Source organism: Parus major, chromosome 4A (genome assembly GCF_001522545.3).
Source record: "Parus major isolate Abel chromosome 4A, Parus_major1.1, whole genome shotgun sequence".
NCBI lineage: Eukaryota > Metazoa > Chordata > Aves > Passeriformes > Paridae > Parus > Parus major.
The window spans coordinates 12,037,679-12,060,173 of NC_031772.1; the positions used below are offsets into that span (position 1 = coordinate 12,037,679).

Below are 22,495 nucleotides of genomic sequence, written 5' to 3' on the forward strand. Positions count from 1 at the left end.
TTCTTGTAGTTTGTTAATAAACTGTCTTTGTTCCTTTTAAGTTTTAAGCCTGTTTTGCTCTTGTTTTAATCCATATCTCACAACAAGAAATAAGTAATTTCTTCAGTTACTGGTTTAAAACCACGACACTCAGACAGCTTCAAAGAGAGCAAAAATAACCCAAAAAATCACGAACTATATGGTATCTAGTTTGAAATTCATCACTGTAATTAAAAGTTGATAAGCTGCAATACTCACCATTTTTACCACCTGGCCCTGTGAGACTTTTCGTGTAACATCTCCTGCTTTTGTAAAATTGTGCCCTTTTTCCTCTATCTGCAAACAACGAGAAAGAAATTGAGAGAAAGAACTATATGTGTTAAAGTTAATTTTGTGAGATTTTTTTTTTCTTTCTCTCTTTTTTTCCTCTCTGCAAGAGTACGTGGGGGATGTGAAGAAAAATAACAGCAGCAGAGAGCAGCAGCAGAGTGGGCAGTCCACCCCCTAGCTCCCTCTCTAAGAAAAAGCACTGGGATAGTACCCAGTTTGTTAAAAAGTCATGATTCATTGGTTTTTCAAAATGTTTTTATATACCCTTTTAGAGTTAATTTTGTGTTTTAAGTAATTATGAATTTATGCAGTTGCAGTTTTTAGAGTTTAACTAGAGAAATTATTGTGATTCTTTGAAAGTTTAAAAAAGCCCCTTTTCAAAAAAAGGTGTTTAAGATGAATATTAACAGAAGTTACCTTGCAATAATTAGCTTTAAAACCTAAGGTTAAAATATGCTATGATTTACAGCTACTAAGAAAACCTTCCAATTAATGTTATCTACAGAAGAGATTTGTGGTTTAAAAAATAATTACTTAAGAGAACTGTACTGTACGAGACGTTAACTTAAAATATACATTACCTATTTGCATGTTTTTTCTACAGTTTTAATAAGGTAATTTCAATGTGAGTCCTTTTGTTATATAAAACACATATAACTGCATATATACCAATTTGGATTTTGGATTTCAAATAAGAATTGGACTTGATGTTTCTGAAAAGTGATACAAAAGCTGAATGGCAACTTGCCAAATCCTGTGTTGTTGTGGTTTTTCTCTAGAAAAGCTGCATTTAAAAATCCTAACCAATTTAAGCATATACTAGGCAAATTTCTGTTATGAATAAGTATTTTTAGTAACATTTGCAGTTATTGTGAATTATTCTCAAAGCTAGATGACATAGAATTGTGATGTATTTGTTACATTTTTATAATCTTTATAGTGAATCCATGTTATTGTTGTATTGTGTTTAAAAGGTATATATCAAACTTTTAGTTGCCTCTTTGTAGTAACAGAATAAGATTAAATTATGATTTTATTTAATATAGATTAAGTGTTAATAGAATTAAGAAAAGTCAGGTTTTATTATGTTTAGTCTTGAATGTTTTTAATTTACGTTGTATAACTTAGATATTCTTTTAAGGTTAAGTCTTGTTATTTTCTTTTGCTATAATTAATTTTTATTAGGTTTAAATATTGTTTAATTTAAATTGTTTTATGCATTATTAGAGACACTTGTCCAAACTGCAAAGTATGGTTATTTTCCTAGAGAGATGAAGATAACTACAACTGAAACAGCTGTGATAGAACGCTGATGAACACCTGCTTGTGAATAGAAGTGAATGCAGTCTGTGACGCCCTTGACTTTATTGGAAGTTCTATTGGTTGTTGCAATCTCTGCAGTTTTTGTTTGTTATAGCTTTCTTATTTTTCAGTGTTTCCAGAAATTTCAGAAGATGTACCATTGCGAGGGTCAGCTGCCATGGGAGAGGCTTCAGATTAAATCAACTGGTGAATGGTTTAATTGGTCTGTTATCTAAGGCTTCTGATCATTTGCTTTGTACAAATGCATTTTAACAGTTTGCTGTGCTGTAAGCATCTCATAGCTGCTACTATTGAGAACCTTGTTTTAGAAATTAGTTAAGAGGCATCTTTCCAGTTTAAAGCCTAAGACCCTGGCCAAGCCTTGACTTTACCTGGATGGAATGTTTGCCAGCAGATCCAGATGTTTTCTGTACCAAATCAGTATTTGAGTCACTTTTTAACTCAGCAATTTGGCCCTATTAATATGACAGCTGGATCAATTTTGAAGTGGGCTTGGAGAATCATTTTTGGAGGTGGTTATCCTATCCTTCACTGATTTTTTTTTTGTTTCTGTTTGTTTGTAAACTATGGGATGCTGGTGCAGTGTTTTAGTAGTTTATTTAGAGTTTTAGTAAAACTCTGAAATAGTAGTTTTATATTACATATGTTATTAATAATGTTTAAGATTTAATTGATTTTTAACTGCTATAAGTTCTTATTCATTGTGTATATGGTTTTGTGTTGATGTTGATGTGTATGACAGAAGTACATCTCATTTTTTTATTTTTTTTTTAAATGGGGGAAATTGATGCCCTAAAAGCATTTGATTAGTGTAATTCATTAACTTCAAGGGGAGAAGTGCCTGTGTTTTGTTCACAGGTTCAAAAAGGTCACCTGTCCACCTGACCAGACTGTGTGCCTCTGAACACACGAGATCCAGTGAACAGAGAAGTCACCACACAGCCTTGGTACTCTAGACATGGATCAGAAGCTGTCAGGATCATGGAGCTGTCAGGACACAGTTGTGTCTGAACACTACACAGACAGTTTGCCAACAGAAATTTTATGTTGTTATTATGATGTTGTGTCTCTACCATTTTTTTTCAGTTATCTTTTGTTTTAAGATTTAGAAGGATGTGAAGAACAACCTAAACATCAAAGCCCTCAGTCACTGATCAGCTTCCAGCTGACATCACGGGAGCAGTGAACATTCCAAGACTGAATCGTGTTAAATCATAGTCTGTTTGTGAGGGAAATTCTGCAGAAGATTTAAAAGAGTGTAGAGACTCCATCTAATTGTATATAAAGCAGACTGTAGTTGTGTGTTTATCCTTTCAGCAAATTGCATTCACACTTAGACTACATATATACCAGAGCACATGTGTTAAAAGTAGTTAGCTAATAGTTTAAGATAGAGTTTAGCCTGTATAGCAATTGTTATATTAGTATAAAGTATAAGCATTCCCCCCCCTCTTCAAGAGCTAGTGTAAGCATCTTTGAAAGTTCATTTAACGTTAAAGTTTTAGCTGTGAGTCTGCAAGTATGGTGTCATTTCCATGGTAAACTGCTTATAGTAATTTTGCTATGTATAGTCGTGACTGTCTGCTAACTAACATCCAAAAGCGACAGAACATATGGGTCACTCTGGCACATTGAACTGGCCAAAGGTCAATGTGTTTGAGCCTAGCCACACCTGGAGAACCTTTCGCACCTGTCTTGTAGGAGTCCCCGAATGGGATCCTCCAGCATTTAAAGGTTTAGTTAGTAATGAGACTCGACTGAATCGATTGGCAGTGTTGCAAGAGTGCAGTTGCACTGCTGGCTTCACATTAAGGCAACTTGAAGCCTGTTGGCAAGCAAAAATTACCGAAGTTCTTAATATTACCATAGGGCCCCAGAAGAATTGGACTTGTTAGGTTCCACCAATACCTCAGGTGGATGGATAATGTTTGAGCTCCTGACAAAAAGCCATTCCAACAAAGTAATGCAACACTGGGCTGCAGTCAACCCTATAGCTGATCTCATTACTCACACTGAAAGTAAAGCCTTTATTCGTAGTACAATCTCACAGGACAATTACCAAAGCGATTACCTAGTTCAATCTTCCTCATCTGTGGAGATAGAGCATGGAATGGGATTCCTGCTAATCCACATAGAGGAAGGACCCTGTTATCTTGGGAAACTTATTTTGTTCCATCCAAGCTTACATCAATTGCTGAATGTAGCTGATAAAATAAAAAACATCTAACAGTCAAAGCAAAGCCTGAATTAATTACAATGTAATTATGTTAGAGACCCAGAAAAGATTAGCAATTCAAAAGGGGCTCACTTGTTAGACTAAGAAAGAATTGAACTTAACATCCACAATGTTAAGTGAACTTTCAGCCGATGTGAGTAGTGTACGGCATGGAGTATTACAAAATCGAGCTGCAATTGACTTTTTGCTCTTAGCACAAGGACATGGTTGTGGGGAGTTTGAAGGCATGTGCTGCTTGGATCTTACTGATCATTCAGTTTCCATCCATAAACAACTACAACAGCTACAGGATGGGTTACATGCCCTGAAAGAAGATAGTGACCTCAATAGAAGTTGGTTCGCCAGCTGGGGCATCACTGGATGGTTGAAGTCTCTTGTGCTAGAAGGGGGATGGACTTTACTTATAGTGTTAATTGAGATAACAGTTTTAAGTTGTATGTTATGTTGTCTCCATAAAAGTATAGAATGGGTTACATCCAAAGCCTGGTTTGTGCAAAAAGAGAAAGGGGGAATTGTTGATATATTTTATATATTAGTAATGGCCTGTCTGCACAAAACAGCCTTTGGAATAAGTTGTGATATTAAAGGCTAAAGTCCTTGAAAACTTCCTGCAGAAGAGAGAGTAAAGCAAAACGATATCCTTGTGTACAGGAGAAAAATTGTAAACCTGTGTGTATTAGCCAATGGTAACTTGCTTAGCCCGCGAACCCTGTAGAACCCTATAAAAGGTGTGCTAAAGATAGAAATAAATGGTGTTCATGTTTACTTCTGTGAAGAGTTGTGAATAGCTGGTGGTCTCTCAATACATACATAAATGTGAATATAATTTTTAGTTGTGAATTGGATTGGTGTACTAGACTAGTTTTTCACACAAATATGATGAAGAATTACAAGCACAGGAGGAGACTGTATCTTCTTTATTTGTACTATGGTAAGAGTCTCAATGAATAGTATATGATATAATATCAAAATAATACACATTAATAATATCTTAACAATTAGTGTCTTAATAGTAATCATTATCTTCATTTGAGATAATAGGAAACTCAGAAGATTTTTAGGACCAACATTCCACTAAAATACCTGATACAGTATTCTATTACTGTTTCTAAAATAAAAATTACACAGTGATTACCTATTGATTGATTTGGAATCCTACAAATAGGCAATTTTTTTACTAAGTAAATTACTAAATTTACTGCAAGGATTCAAAAACAGAGTCTAGATTGATTTTAATACTCAGTTGCCCTAGAGTTTCAGAAAATGTATGAAAATAGAAGAAGAATGAATATGATAATCCATGGAGTTATGGAGATTGGTAAGCAACCAGCTCCAGTACTAACACAAGAGGGTAGAAATAAACACAAAGCAGGAAGTGGTGAGCCAGTTACTCTGTGCCATACAACTGTATGAGAGAAGCATGACATAAATGAAATTTTAAAAAATATAAAAACCTGTCTGGTGAACAGATGCATGTCTTGTGTATGTCTCTTGTGCTTTTTTAATGTCTTTTCACAGCTCATTTACTCATTAATATAAAACTAATGTGATATAGATAGCACATGACTGAAATTAGCATTAATATAATGTTGGTTTTTGCAGAATGGCCTACCAAGGATTTTGCTGTTTCCAAAGTGTTATAAATCTGTATTGTGATATTGGCTTTCGCAAGTAAGAGGATGAATATTATATGTTAAATGCTTTTTGGCTATGTATGTACTTTTTTTCTTGCTAACAAGTTTTAAGCTTAAAGGAATCTCCTAGTACAAAGCAAGGAAACCCCAGAGGGCAAAGACAGTGGGGCCCAAGCTGTTATCAGCGGAAGAACAATAAAGGCCAAGCTGTTATCAGCAGCCAGGACCAGGCCAGTGGCAGCAGCGGAAGGATGTGCTGTGAAGCCCAGCTGTCACCAGGGCAGGACGAGGGGCCCAGACTGTTACCAACACTGACCATTTGCAGAAGAAAGGAAACCAAACTCAAAATAATGCTGATCAGCAAGAATAATGATGACCAGCAAAAATAATGCTGAACAGCAGAAATAAAAACCATACAGAGCATGTTCTAAATAGGCGGAACCAGGGAGGGGACATGCTAAATACTTCTTGAAAAAGTTTGAATATGCATTAAACCCTCACAGCAGGAGGGGATAAAAAGAGTGCTCCCAAGATACCAGGTGTGTTCCTGGCAACGCTTCAGGGCACCCGTCCATTTTAACCCTTTCCTTTATTTCCTTTGTCTCCTAATTGTCTTTTGTTTGTTTGTTTGTTTATATTAAACTTTTTATATTTTATTAAGTGAATCTCGTTTTTCACAAAAGTCTGTTTAGGAAGTAAAACCATCCTGATTTAAATTGTTATTCTTTCCTGAATATTGTGGGTTTTACCTGCCTTTGTGTGAATTGACCTAGTTCTCAAGATTACTATAAAGGATTTACTCTCCTTGGTATGAACACAGCACAGCTTTAGGAAATTAATCCAGATAGCTGTAAGCCAGCTAGAGTTGAATCAGTAGTCCGCCATGTATTTTGACATAACCTCTTCTGAAGTGTGATCTGAGTTGTAAAAAGTAACCCTGATGAATGCTGTTTCATTTTAGCAATTTTCCTCTCTATTTCCTAGTTTTGTGCTCACATTTTCTAACAATCAAACCTAGGTAATTTTTGCAGGTTCTCAATTTATTTGGTATGCCATTCTTCTCATTCATAAGTAATAGTCAGCCATCAAGTTTCGCTTCTGCAGCAGGACAATGCAGCTTTGATATTCAGCCATTCTCATCCTAAACTAGTTGTGTACTCGTTAAAAATAGTTCAGATTCATTACTTTGTGGCCATTCAGGTCAAACTCCAGCCAGCTGTTCAGCGTGGTGGTGAATCTGTGTGTGGGAGAGGAGAACCTCAGGGGACAGAGGGAGTTACATAGGTTCCTTTAAAATCTGGCATTGTAAACAGAGCTTGGTTCTGCATACTGGTATGAATACTGGTATTCAGGCAGGTAATGTCAACATTGACATTTTCAATCTCTTTCTTTTATGTCACATTAGTGGAAAGTGACCTGTTGTGTTTGTGGAAGCTTTTGAATCCCGCAGGAGAAGGATCACTCGGCACCATGGCAGTCTGCCAAGTACAACTTGTTCTGAAAACACAGTGCTGAGAAGTTGCATTATCAACTGAAGCTCAGTGTCAGCTTAGCAGGAGGTAAATTAGGCAGGTGATTAGCGAGTCATTATGACCAGCGAGGCCCCTAAAGTACACTGGACCTCTGCTGCCAGCTCTTCTTTCTACTTCTGTCTTCTCTCCACCTGTCTGTCGCCCTGAAAACTCAGCTTCTGAGCTTGCTAACATAGTTTTCTAAAGACTTTCCCAGGACAGTAACTGTAAACATAGATATATGTACATTCTTTCTGTTACACGTCTTGTAATGGGCATCTCTCATGGCCAGTGCAGTGAGAAAGTGTTATCCTGACCATCCAATCCCTGGCCATGGTAAGAAGCCTATAAATCCTGGGAGGAAAAATAAACTCTGCTCTTTCTTGCACCACACCTCGACCTGTGTCCGTGTGATCTATTGATCTTTAGCAGTAACATCTGGTGAACTCCGACGTGTGTTACAGGGTACTGTCTAGCCTGTGGCTATGGATGGTTTTGGGCTTTCTCTTACGGAGGGCCTGGTTCTGGAGATATGGCATGCAGTGCATGATCAAAGAGGGATTGATGTTTCGTATGCTGACTTTGAGCGATTGTGTGAGTATGGGAGAACTGAGGGGTTTTTCCCTGTGGTTGAAGCGATTTTTTCGCAGTCAGCTTGGGAGGCTTTAGGCGATTCCCTGATCGAGTCTCTGCTGGTCGGTTATCAGCCCCGGGTGCTCCGGCTGCTCGGGATCTGGTGGAGGTGTGGCTTTCTGAGGTCGGGTCCCGAGGTCGGCTCCCCCAGGATTGCTGGGGCCCCCAGCGGGTTGAACGGGGGCGCCGCGGGATCGATGGGCATGACCCCGCCTCGGCCAGCGCCGCGGCGGTGTAAGCCTGAGGTGGGATTGGAGCCTTGCCGGCAGGCTGTCCAGGGCGCCGTGGACCCGGGGGGTGTAACGCCGCCTCGGCCCGCGCCCTGGCAGTGGAAGCCCGGGGCGGGCTCGCCTCTTCCGTGTGCCCTCCTGGCACAGACCGAAGCGGGGGTGCTTGAATGGGGGGCGGCGCTGCCTCTGGAGGATGCCTCAGGGTCTATCCTGTGTCCCTGTTGCAGCTGGGCCGTGCCCTGCCCCGCGGTGGGTGACGGGCCGGGCCCAGACCCCATGCTGCTGGGTTTTCCCCCTGTGAGCCCAGGCTGCTCCCTGGCAGCGGAGGAGGACAATGCCGTGGCTTCGCAGGCTGTGCCTGTACCAGCGCCTCGGTCCTTCCCGGCGCTGGAGGCGGGCTGCGCTGAACTGCTTCCAACCCCCCCCGCCTCAGGTTCCTAGGCATCACCCAAGCCTGTGGCTGGGGCCGGCCCTCCCCCGTCGCCTCCGGCGGCTGTGGCAGACCAAGGTCCTGAGCTGTTTACCACTGGCTTGGGTGGTGATGCTGCGGGGACGGAGCCAGTGGCCTTGACAGGCCAGGGGTCCCAGGCTGCTGGAGCCTCTTTGGCTGGCCTGTGGACCTTGTCCTCTTGTCAAATGACTGTGCAGCTGAGCGTATCAGGCATTCCATGTGCTTCCGAATGCTTTGGTCCGGTGGGTGAGGGCATGAGTGCTCTTGTGGCGTGGTTGAATACCACTGCTCAAGGCATCATTGTTCACCTAGAGGACGTTGATTCGGATTTCCTGGGGTGCATTTCTGCCATGGGTTCCACACTCACCCCTCCTGTTCCTATCACTGTGGGACCTGGATTTGCTCACCTTGTGCCTTTTAAGTTTTATGTTCGCAGAGCTGAGAACCAGCTGCGGGGAGATGGTGGCTTCGGGTTCCCTGGACCTCCCTGGGTCACTGGACTGCTGTTCTGACAGCCAGGGATCATCCTGAACGGGTCTGCACCCTGTCCATCCTTGGTGAGATGCTGTCAGATTAGCTTCTGTGGGTTCTTGACACTGGCATGGGCATCACGATTGTCTGGTTTGCTGATGGACCCGATGCTGACACATTAAACACAAATAGGAACTTGAGACTGACTCTTTGTTCAGCATTTTCTGTTGTCTTCTCTCATGATAGACTAGTCACCATCCGTGACTTGATGCAAGGACAATCGGATCACAGTGATCTGGAGTTTCAACCAATCCCTGGGACATTCCTGTTTTCTGTATCAAGAAGAAGTCTGGGAAATGGGGCTTGCTGCAATACCTCCAGAAAGTTAATGCTATGATGGAAAGCATGGGGATGATGCAGGCTAGCATGCCTTCACCTGCCAAGCTTCCTGCTGATTGGCTAGTCCTCATTGTGGATCTGAAGGATTGTTTTTTACAATTCCTTTGCATCCCGATGACAGACTGAAATTTGTCTTTCTGGTGCCAGCTATCATTAATGCTGAGCCCACACAGAGATATCAATGGAGATTTTGCCATAAGGCATGCAAAATTTGCCAGCATTTCCCGATGATATGGGGCTCTAGCCCTCTCTGAAGTTTGCAAGCAGTTTCCTGCTGCTCATTTCTACAACCTCCCTGAAATTATTTGAGGGTCAAAATCATTTTTGGGACAAACAGTCCCACATTTGGAGGTGCAATTATCATTTTTGCATTCAGTGCAGACACTGCATGAATGATGTCCAAATATTGATGGACTTCTACATGGTTGTGTCCTTATATGGGACTGACCACGACAGAATTGTCTCCCTTGTTTGGTCTATTAAAGGGGGACTCTGATTTTAAAGTCACCTCTGACACTGACCCCACAGGCACAGTGGATGCTGGAGGAGGTTCTGNAGGAGAAAAATTGTAAACCTGTGTGTATTAGCCAATGGTAACTTGCTTAGCCCGCGAACCCTGTAGAACCCTATAAAAGGTGTGCTAAAGATAGAAATAAATGGTGTTCATGTTTACTTCTGTGAAGAGTTGTGAATAGCTGGTGGTCTCTCAATACATACATAAATGTGAATATAATTTTTAGTTGTGAATTGGATTGGTGTACTAGACTAGTTTTTCACACAAATATGATGAAGAATTACAAGCACAGGAGGAGACTGTATCTTCTTTATTTGTACTATGGTAAGAGTCTCAATGAATAGTATATGATATAATATCAAAATAATACACATTAATAATATCTTAACAATTAGTGTCTTAATAGTAATCATTATCTTCATTTGAGATAATAGGAAACTCAGAAGATTTTTAGGACCAACATTCCACTAAAATACCTGATACAGTATTCTATTACTGTTTCTAAAATAAAAATTACACAGTGATTACCTATTGATTGATTTGGAATCCTACAAATAGGCAATTTTTTTACTAAGTAAATTACTAAATTTACTGCAAGGATTCAAAAACAGAGTCTAGATTGATTTTAATACTCAGTTGCCCTAGAGTTTCAGAAAATGTATGAAAATAGAAGAAGAATGAATATGATAATCCATGGAGTTATGGAGATTGGTAAGCAACCAGCTCCAGTACTAACACAAGAGGGTAGAAATAAACACAAAGCAGGAAGTGGTGAGCCAGTTACTCTGTGCCATACAACTGTATGAGAGAAGCATGACATAAATGAAATTTTAAAAAATATAAAAACCTGTCTGGTGAACAGATGCATGTCTTGTGTATGTCTCTTGTGCTTTTTTAATGTCTTTTCACAGCTCATTTACTCATTAATATAAAACTAATGTGATATAGATAGCACATGACTGAAATTAGCATTAATATAATGTTGGTTTTTGCAGAATGGCCTACCAAGGATTTTGCTGTTTCCAAAGTGTTATAAATCTGTATTGTGATATTGGCTTTCGCAAGTAAGAGGATGAATATTATATGTTAAATGCTTTTTGGCTATGTATGTACTTTTTTTCTTGCTAACAAGTTTTAAGCTTAAAGGAATCTCCTAGTACAAAGCAAGGAAACCCCAGAGGGCAAAGACAGTGGGGCCCAAGCTGTTATCAGCGGAAGAACAATAAAGGCCAAGCTGTTATCAGCAGCCAGGACCAGGCCAGTGGCAGCAGCGGAAGGATGTGCTGTGAAGCCCAGCTGTCACCAGGGCAGGACGAGGGGCCCAGACTGTTACCAACACTGACCATTTGCAGAAGAAAGGAAACCAAACTCAAAATAATGCTGATCAGCAAGAATAATGATGACCAGCAAAAATAATGCTGAACAGCAGAAATAAAAACCATACAGAGCATGTTCTAAATAGGCGGAACCAGGGAGGGGACATGCTAAATACTTCTTGAAAAAGTTTGAATATGCATTAAACCCTCACAGCAGGAGGGGATAAAAAGAGTGCTCCCAAGATACCAGGTGTGTTCCTGGCAACGCTTCAGGGCACCCGTCCATTTTAACCCTTTCCTTTATTTCCTTTGTCTCCTAATTGTCTTTTGTTTGTTTGTTTGTTTATATTAAACTTTTTATATTTTATTAAGTGAATCTCGTTTTTCACAAAAGTCTGTTTAGGAAGTAAAACCATCCTGATTTAAATTGTTATTCTTTCCTGAATATTGTGGGTTTTACCTGCCTTTGTGTGAATTGACCTAGTTCTCAAGATTACTATAAAGGATTTACTCTCCTTGGTATGAACACAGCACAGCTTTAGGAAATTAATCCAGATAGCTGTAAGCCAGCTAGAGTTGAATCAGTAGTCCGCCATGTATTTTGACATAACCTCTTCTGAAGTGTGATCTGAGTTGTAAAAAGTAACCCTGATGAATGCTGTTTCATTTTAGCAATTTTCCTCTCTATTTCCTAGTTTTGTGCTCACATTTTCTAACAATCAAACCTAGGTAATTTTTGCAGGTTCTCAATTTATTTGGTATGCCATTCTTCTCATTCATAAGTAATAGTCAGCCATCAAGTTTCGCTTCTGCAGCAGGACAATGCAGCTTTGATATTCAGCCATTCTCATCCTAAACTAGTTGTGTACTCGTTAAAAATAGTTCAGATTCATTACTTTGTGGCCATTCAGGTCAAACTCCAGCCAGCTGTTCAGCGTGGTGGTGAATCTGTGTGTGGGAGAGGAGAACCTCAGGGGACAGAGGGAGTTACATAGGTTCCTTTAAAATCTGGCATTGTAAACAGAGCTTGGTTCTGCATACTGGTATGAATACTGGTATTCAGGCAGGTAATGTCAACATTGACATTTTCAATCTCTTTCTTTTATGTCACATTAGTGGAAAGTGACCTGTTGTGTTTGTGGAAGCTTTTGAATCCCGCAGGAGAAGGATCACTCGGCACCATGGCAGTCTGCCAAGTACAACTTGTTCTGAAAACACAGTGCTGAGAAGTTGCATTATCAACTGAAGCTCAGTGTCAGCTTAGCAGGAGGTAAATTAGGCAGGTGATTAGCGAGTCATTATGACCAGCGAGGCCCCTAAAGTACACTGGACCTCTGCTGCCAGCTCTTCTTTCTACTTCTGTCTTCTCTCCACCTGTCTGTCGCCCTGAAAACTCAGCTTCTGAGCTTGCTAACATAGTTTTCTAAAGACTTTCCCAGGACAGTAACTGTAAACATAGATATATGTACATTCTTTCTGTTACACGTCTTGTAATGGGCATCTCTCATGGCCAGTGCAGTGAGAAAGTGTTATCCTGACCATCCAATCCCTGGCCATGGTAAGAAGCCTATAAATCCTGGGAGGAAAAATAAACTCTGCTCTTTCTTGCACCACACCTCAACCTGTGTCCGCGTGATCTATTCATCTTCAGCGGTAACACCTGTCCTCGGAGGTGGCCCCTGCAGAGCTCAAAATGGCAGCCTTTTCTATGCCTACACCGTGTTCAGCATATGTTCTGAGCACCGGCTGTGCTCTATAAGAAATATTTTCTTAAATTGCTGAGTTATTCAGTAGTCACATGTTTTATTCCAGTGAGAACAAATGCTAAAAGTGTAAAAGACACTAATTTAAATTTTAATTTTATTTCTGCTATTCTACATCTTTGGCCTGTTTTATGAAGTCAGAAATCCTAATATTATCTCAGAGTCTACTATGATAATAAATATAATCAATAGAGAACAGTAAAATAGTTTCACCAGTAGGAAAGGGAAGTAGATAAAGTAAGTGTCTTGCAGATGGAAAAGACATAATGTGTACTAAAAATACAAATGTGTTTTAATTGTTCCAAGTATTCCTGATTAGCAAGAACAGACTGAGGGCAGATTAGGATTTACATTAGGAGGTTTGAACTTGAGTAGTAGTAGGAAAGGAGGTACTTCAACCCACTTTTTAGAAGTGCTTACTACAGACAGATGACATAAAACAAATTGTCAGGCAAAGCAGAGTCATCTGACCTTTGTCCAAGCTCCTAACATCTAAAACTTCTCATGGGCTTGCTTTTAGCTGCAGTTCTCAAATCTGTGGCTGTACTTTGTGGAATAAAACATAATTGCATATGGAGGATGTAGACTTTCCTACCAGTGTGAGCAGTGAGAGTCGCCCCAAGTCCCCTCCCTGCTGCAGGATAACCACAATGGATCTTCTCTGTACAAGTCTACACTATTGCAGCAGAGCTATACAGAGCTCTGCAGGCTTCACTGCCAAATGAAGTTTCTCCTGCCTTCCCTGTCCTGCTGGGAAAAGTTTGTGACTTACAAATCCCACTGAGGGGGCCCACACAATCATCTGCAGCCTTTGGTACTGCAAGATCAGGGCCTGAGTGAGCTGCAGACATGGTATGGGAAGGTGGCAGCTGTGGTAGAGGGCAGTGAAGACTTGAGTATGTGTTCATATGTTGTCTGTGGCTAAAATAAATTAGTAAATGCACTAGAATAAATTGTGTAAGGCAAGCAGATGTCATAACAATTTAGAGTTGAACAAATTTATATTAAAAGTCAATGTAAAATGAAAGTACTATACATGTGGAGTAGACTTTCAGAGGAAATAGAATAAGTATTTGTGTAATATGGACATAAATGTGATTTATACATATTTATGTATAACCTTCAAGGCCCAGACAGAAGAGAAGAAAACCCTAATCTGAAAAGAATTATGGAGATTGGTGTATCATTTTAAGAAAAGATTGCTGGTCTCAGAATTGTTAGAAACAATTTTTACAGATTTCACTTGAATGTCTGACTCATAATAAGCAAATCAAAATTCACATGCGTTTTTCACTGACTAAGTTAAGCATCTTTTTGTACTGCTTGTTCCCATTAGTGGCAAATACTATAAACTATACATTTCAGTTTAAACATACCTTTGCATTATCGAATTTTTTCATGCTTTCCTAAATGAGGCAGTAAAAATGATCAAAATAAGTTGGTACGCTTAAAGTAATGTTAGTGCATGGTTCATGCTGCAATTGCAAACACACTCTGTATGTCATTACATGGCTATAGCATATTGTCTACTAAAGATAGTTTTTGGGGATCAGCATGAGTAATTATGAGGAATATTGTCAAAGATTAAAAAAAACCCAAAATAAAAATTTTAAATATTATCATAATTATGGCTTGCTGATCTGAGTCCTAATATTTAGTTACATCTCTACATTACTTTATGAAGGTAGATTATTTGCAGAGTTGGAAATTCCACAAAATACTAAAGGAAGAAGATGATGATAGATATTTTTAAAGAGCAAAGCAGCAGAGCAACTGCAACTGTCAAAGGCTGTAGGATTAAAAAATTTGTTGTTTAAATTCAAGAACACCAAGTGCAATAACGAAACAATCATTTGGAACACTGAAAGAGTAAAAATGTTGCACTTTGTTATTTTGGACCTATTGTGAAGTTTTTAACAGGCCACTTAATCTGCAGAACCTGCAGCATTAAAGACTCTTTTGTAAGATATGTGGTAAACAGGTTGGACTTCAATTTTTCAGGGAAGCCATGGCTAGATGTTGCTGTTTAAAATCTCAAGAAAAAGTTCTGTATTCATTTGAGATTGCAAGGGTCTATTCATTCTGTAGCTTAAAGATGCTGGACTAGTGTGCCCTGATGAAACTGAGCACTGAACACATCTTCTGCAAGTGCTTTGTTCCACATCAATCAGAAATCATATAGCAATGATTCTGGGATTTATACATGGAAGACAATGGGAAATGCAGTATTAATATTTTAATACTAATATTAATATTTTAATATTGTCCATTTTAAAATTTAAAGAATACATTGAGAAATGCAATGTGGAATAAATGAGAATATAAATTACAATATATATTTATTATATATATAATTTATATGTATATAAATACATATATAAACACATTAATATATATAATAGATATAATAATACACAATAATATTATAACAATATAATAATATATAATGATTTTATATAATTTATTATAATTATATATATTATTTCTATTTTTTTGCAAAATAGTGATTAAAATTAAGCAATAAAATACAAAACTAAATCTAACGATCATGAATCCATTGTGTTTGCAGAAAGTGTGAGCTGACTGACAAGGTTTCAGTCAAGAATGGAGTGTACAGAAAAAGTCAAATTCTTTAGTTTAATATAGTTTCATTTGGCAGTGGCATGGATTCAGGTCATTAACTGCAATCTTTTTAAGTCATTGGAATGAGAATTTCTCTTCCATGAATACAAACCCATGAATATACTTTTGTGTGATAAGGGAATGTGTTGCAGTGTGTTTCTTGTTAATGGTATGTTCTGTTATTGCCCAAGTTCATGGTTTGGTCCCAATTATTGCCCTGCCCAGACCCTCCCACCCCACATTGTCAATCTACCCTGAGTCCCCTGTCAATCCTATCTTAGCCCCACCACATGCTTGGAACTCCACTTTGGAAAGCCCCTAAATTTCAACATATGATTAGTCCATGTGACCCAATTTCCCCCCCTACCTCCCTCATTGGATGATGATTTTGTGAACCCTGCCTTTTATCCTCCCCAGGATATCTCTGATTAGCTGATGCTTTGTACCCTCCCTTTGAACCGCCTCCCTATTTCAGCTGTTGTACTCTCACATTTTCTGTCTTTTGCCCCCAAGATTCCCCAGAGCAATAAATCCTCTATTATCCCATGCAAAAGATCTCACTCTTGTCCTTGTCTCCTCAGAGCACAGACTGACAGCCAAAAAGCCGTAGAGCAAGTGCTCTAGTCACACCGCGGGTCATCCTGCTCTGTGGAGGCTCCGGAGCCAAAAGCTATCATGATGTGGAAGGAGGCCTCCAGGGTGTAAAGCTTTCCCCCATTTTAAAGTTAATAGGAAAGGCTTTTCCCATAGTGCTTTGCACCTCCATTTTGTTGTACCCCAGTTCATATACACAGTTAGCCCGTTGGCTGTCCCTCCCCTTTTTACCTTGTATGTCCCTTCCCTAGAAAGTTCTCCTTTCCCTGTTCTCCAGTTGGCCCCAGTTTGGTGCAATCCTCCACTCCTGTAATCCCATTGGTTCTCCCTCTCCCTGACCCCACCTTGCACCACTTTACCCTGTTCCTATTGGACCCTGACCCGCAGATCCTCCCCCTCAGGCCCACATATATTCCTGAACCCTTCACTACTCCCTGTCTTTGTTCCTGGACCCGTTGGCTGTCTTGTTGGAATGAACCCTACTGTAACTCCACACAGAGAGCTTTCCTGCCTCTCTGTAGGCAATTGCTATCCATGGTGTGTCACACAGAATCACAGATTCACTAGGTTGGAAGAGATCTTCAAGATCATTGAGTCCAACCGATGCCTAATACATCAACTAAACCATGGCGCTGAGTGCCATATCCAGTCTTTTTTTTAAACACATCTAGGGATGGTGACTCCACCACCTCCCCAGGCAGATTGTTCCAGTATTTTATTACTCTTTTTGTGAAGAACTTTCTCCTAACATCCAGCCTAAATTTCCCTTGGGGCAACTTGAGGCTGTGCCCTCTCATTCTGTCAGTTGCTGTCTGATGAAAGAGACCGACCCCTACCTGACTACAAACTCCTTTCAGGAGGTTATAGAGACTGATAAGGTCACATCTGAGTCTCCTTTTCTCCAGGCTGAACAACCCCAGCTCCCTCAGCTGTTCTTCATAGGGCTTGTGTTCCAAGCCCCTCACCAGCCTCATCGCCCTCCTCTGGACACGGTGAAGCGTCTCAATGTCCTTCCTAAACTGAGGGGCCAGAACTGGACACAACACTCAAGGTGTGGCCTCACCTGTGCCGAGTACAGGGGAAGAATGACCTCCTTGCTCCTGCTGACCACACCATTCCTGATACAGGCCAGGATGCCATTGGCCTTCTTGGCCACCAGGGCACAGGGCTGGCTCATGTTCAGTTGGGTGTCAACCAGCACTCCCAGGTCCCTTTCTGCCTGGGCACTGTCTAGTCACTCTGTCCCCAGTCTGTAGTGTTGCAGGGGGTTATTGTGATCAAAATTCAGGACTCAGCACTTGGACTTACTAAATTTCATCCCATTGGACTTTGCCCATTCATCTAAACATTTCAGGTCTCTCTGCAGAGCCCTCCTACCTTCCAACAGATCGACACATGCTCCCAGCTTAGTGTCATCTGCAAATTTACTAATGAAGGACTCAAATACCCTCATCCATGTCATCAATAAAAATATTGAAGAGAACAGGGCCCCAGCACAGACCCCTGAGATACACCACTGGTGATTGGCTGCCAGCTGGATGCAGCACCATTCACCACCACTCTCTGGGCCTGGCCATCCAGCCAGTTCCTAACCCAGCAAGGAGTGCTCCTGTCCAAGCCATGGGCTGCCAGCTTTTTCAGGTGTGTGCTGTGGAAGAGAGAGCCAAAGGCCTTGCTGAAGTCCAAATAGACAACATCCACAGCCTTTCCAGCATCCACCAGGCAGGTCACCTGGTCATAAAAAGAGATCAGATTGGTCAAAAACGACCTACCTCTCCTAAACCCATGCTGCCTAGGTCTAATACCCTGGCCAGCCTGTACATACTGTGTGATGACACTCAGTATAAACTGCTCCATTACCTTACCAGGTACTGAGGTCAGGCTGACTGGCCTATAATTACAAGGATCCTCCTTCCACGCTTTTTGTGAATGGGTGTCACATTATCCAGCTTCCAGTCATCTGGAACCTCCCCAGTGAGCCAGAACTGCTGGCAAATGATGGAAAGTGGCTTCACAAGCTCAGCTGCCAGCTCCCTCCTCACCCTAGGATGGATCCCTGAAGTAATCTCCTTTTGCCCGCCGAAGTAATCCTGGCTAGCTCTGTCGAGGGGGGTGGGTCAAGGAGGCTCTTCACGACCAAGGAAAAGTCCAAAGGGCAGCTTCTCCCTCTGGGGTAACGGAGGATGTTTATTCTGGCTGGCTTTCAGGGGGGAGAAGAGGCCAGGGATACATTTCCCAGACTCTTTCAAACCTCGGGAGAGGGGCGGGGAGACGTATAACACCAACCAAGGGGATAACAATTCAGAGACAGGGAGGGGAGGGGAAAAACACATCACAGCTGCAGGGAGGGTTTACACAGAAACTAACTCCCAGAAATATGCACTACTACAGATCCCATCTGGTCCCATAGGTTTGTGAACATCCAAGCAGCTCAACAGTTCTCTGACTGCCTGCTATTATTTCTATGTCCCCTGTTTCTCAATTACCACTGTCCACCCAGCTACAGCCAGGGAAACAGGGGAAATATATATTATAGCATGGACCAGAGGAACTAAACCAAGGCTGTTTCCCTTGCTGAGATGGAAGTTCAGCTTTATTCTTGTGCTTGGGATCCTGTGGAGAAAGAGAGCAGGAGGAAAAGAAGAAGAACATCGATAATGTGCATTTTTTTTGAAGGCACAGGGAAGAGGGTGAATTACATTTGCACAGCTAATAAGGAGAACTGGGGAGAAAGAGATAAGGGAGAGAAATTTACATTCAGTATGTCAGGGGTACATTCTCTCGGGGTATGAAAAATTCATACCATTTTTCTAAATGCATTACAACAACTGCCTCCTCTTGGATAACAGGGGTACCATGCTGCTCACTGCCACCATCTACCAACCCAGGAGGACAGCTGTCCTGGAGGCAACTTGCTTTCCCACTAAAGACTGAGGCAAAGAAGGCAGTAAGTACTTCTGCCTTCTCCTCATCCGCAGTTACTAAGTTCCCTCCCTTATCCAATAAAGAACAAAGGTTGGTCTTACTCTTCTTCTTGCTGTTAATATATTTGTAAAAACATTTTTTATTGTCCTTTACAGAAGTTGCTATTGTAAGTTCAAACTGAGCTTTGGCCTCTGATGCTGTTGGACATGATCTATCAGTGTGGGTTCACAGCAAACACACCACCAGTTGCTAGGAAAAGGGGGCCTTTATTCTCCGAACTTTTCAGCTTTTATAGGGTCTTATGCTACAGGGTTAACATGATGGGGTAAGGGACCATCACCTATTGTCCCATTGGTGGGACAAGAGAAACACACACTATCTACAGTTATGCAGAACTGTTTTGAGAAAGCAAGATGATTTACAAATGTTGCCTTGAGTGCAAGATCTCCTAAGAAACTTTCCCTTGGGAACAGATCTACCACTGACAGCCTGCAATTCCCTCAGGCTCAGAGAAAATCAGGTCCACAGGCCTCTCTAATTTTTTGTTGAAGAACAAAATTCACTGTAAATACAAGGGCCCCATCGTGCCTTGGCAGAGCAACACCTGCTTTTTTCTTGGATTATCAGTGTCAGGAAAATTAATCCACAAACACCAGAGGTTTATGTCCAAAAAGGAGACAGAGGAGTCCTTTTACTTTATTCGAATAAAGGGAGAGGCCATGGGGCATTCCCTTGGGGTCTCTCAAAATTTTGGAGGGCGCAGCCTCCTTTTTATCCTAATTCCCGGCCGCTTGTCCCTTCTCTCTTTCCCCATAGGCTGAGGTACTTGAGAGGTACAGTCTTCCTGGAACGCCTGATGCCTGGGATACCTTCTCCCCCCCCACCAATGCATAATCCCTTCTTAATTCTTAACTCTTGTGGAATTCATGGTGCTCTTTCAGTGCCTCTTTTAGTGGAATCTATCCTATTGTTTCCATTGTCTCTCAATGATAGTTGTGTCTTATCAGCAGACCCACAGCTTGTTTGTAAAGGCAAACCGTCATCCCTCTCATCAGGAACTGTAATTTATTACTTAGTACAGGCAATATCACAGTATGTAGAGATGAAATTTCTAGATACTACCACAATTCAAGTGACTTTAAAATAATACTGTCTTCACTTACCCTTGGGAATGAAAACTTATGTAGTTTTAAGTTATTCAAAGAAACTAAAGAACATGCTTTTCACAGTTAAGGAGTACTGTCTTGGTTTGAAAAGACAGGTGTCTGCTAAGGAAGACAGAAACCTCCCTTGAAATGGAAAAATGGAACCCTAGCCCTCCCCCCTAATTATTATAGTCTTGAAATCAAGGGGCTCTCAGGCAAAGATATGGGACCAGGAACAACAGTTCTTTACTAGGAAAATGAAAATAAAAATGCAGTATTACAAAAGAGAAATCCAACAAAAAAAAACCCAAACCACTGACAGAGTCAGAATACAACCTGACACCCTGTTAGTCAGGGTGTTGGTAGCAGTCCTTTTAATGGTGGCTGCAGTCCTTCTGGAGTGACAGACCTGGTTCTGTTGAAGTAATGATCCTGTAGAAGGGCGGAGTTTGCCTCTGAAGATCCGGTGGTGTAGATGGATCCGGACTCTCTCCACTGGGAACTCACTGGAGAAAAGCTGCCGTGGTGTTCCAAGTCTCCAAAGATATCCAGGTTTAGATGCTTGGCTCCTCCCCCTGGGTGGAGCATCTCACATTGGGATGATGTAATTTTATCAGTCATGCAGTGAGACTCAATGGCCCATTAAGAGAAGATATCCCCCCTAGAGGAAGGATGGGCTCTGGAAGAACACTGTCACACCTGGTTTTAACAGCTGCCCCATTAACAAAAGATATCCCCCAGTTATGAGGGATGGGTCATGAAAGAGATAAAGAAAATTGCCCCACCTGGTTTCAACAGACAGTAATAGAACACATATGTTTGGTTACATCTTGCATTGCAACCCAAGACAAATACATAGGATGCGAGCAAGTCAATCAGGTGAACACCTAAGAGAATGTCTTAACCTCTGTATCCATCATAGCTTGAAAATGTATGCATGTAGGAGAAAAGAGGAAAGACTGATTTTAAGAGAGAGGGTGATAGTGTTAATCTGGATTACTTTTTTAAATTTTAGAGGATATTCTGGAAGGACAGAAATACCTGAAGAGGATGTGGGTGAGTGGATGCAAAGGACTGACAGAAAATGGAATACTAAAATGCTAAAATAAAAAGTCCTTATAAAGCACTTAAAAATCAATTTTCCATACTTACATACTCCTATCTGTCATTTGTCAACAAAGGAAAAAAACCCAAAAAACAGTCTACTGACCTAAGATTCTGGCAACACCTCTCAATGTCCACTTTGGAATGACAAAGGCTTAAAGATTTATTTAAACAATGGACCGAGAATTATTGTGCTCAACATTTGTAAATGTTCATGCATTAATTGTGAATTATTTAAGTAAGGAAAATCGCAGCCTCCACAGATTTTCAAGCTGCATATAGACAGAAATCCTTAAATATGCAATTCCTGTTGTGTATGGTTGTTCCATTTTCCAACTTTGACAGTTAAGCTTCTGAGAGTGTGACTACCATACATTCCCAGCCAACATGTGGCTGGAAAGGCATTATGTCCAGTTCATTTGAAGTCGCTTTCAGCTCTGGCAGGATTTCAAGAAATGAGGAAAAGGGTCCCAATACACATGCTAAGTTGTGGAGAAGAACTAAATTATGAAGAAGTTCCTAGGAAAGTCAGACAAATCATATAATGGCATCTATGAGGCAATTTATCACTTTTGATGCTATCTAAGATAAAGCATATAATAAGTTAAATTAAAACATAGCAGAAGGAATGAGGATGTATTTTGAGGAAAGAAAATGCCAGGTTCAGAGAATCTGATGAACTTGATTTTGAGCTGTTTCTTCAGTTTTGTAACTTTTACCAGGGGTCCAATCCCATTGCCATACAGTAGAGCAAAATGTTAAAATGCTGTCTAGCTTCATAAAGCAGAGGCAATATCAAAGGTTTGATTTAATATTGTTTAAATGAATATAGCAGAATGACTTTCCAAATGTCTATTTTTGAAAATATAAAAGATTTGCATTTATTCAGCTGTGATCTGCATTGTCTTTCTGCTACTGCATTCACACAGCTGTAACTTCTCTGAAGACTGTCCCTGGTGCCTAGCAGAATCTTCCAAAAAACACAAGTGTTCACAGGTGAGCAGATACTTCGTGGAGTTGGGGAGAGCAGAGTCTGCTCCTTATCTGTCTCAGAAGCGATGACTGCTGGGTTTGTTATTACTTTGAGAATTTATGTCAAAATAATATACTGTGAAGTGACAACTTTATAACCCAGAGGAGAAAAACAAAACCAAAAAAGTATCTCCTAATGCTGAAAAATCAGGACTCAGTTCCAAACATTCAGTGATGTTCATTTGTATATATTTACTGTATATTATACTTAAGTTGCCAAATGTAAAAAACTGATTTGCCAAAATATGGATATGATCTAGTATCAATATCCAACTGAGATGGA

General features: G+C 40.6%; 1 long non-coding RNA gene across 1 annotated transcript in view; it reads left to right on the top strand.

Annotated features, from left to right (window-relative positions):
* LOC117244348 overlaps positions 1–6,167 on the top strand; it is a 9,562-nt gene extending 3,395 nt beyond the window's left edge. The window contains exon 2 of the long non-coding RNA XR_004497264.1: positions 1,743–6,167. This is a non-coding gene — a long non-coding RNA (uncharacterized LOC117244348). The remainder of the gene's footprint in view (positions 1–1,742) is intronic.
* The last annotated feature ends 16,328 nt before the right edge of the window (positions 6,168–22,495 follow it).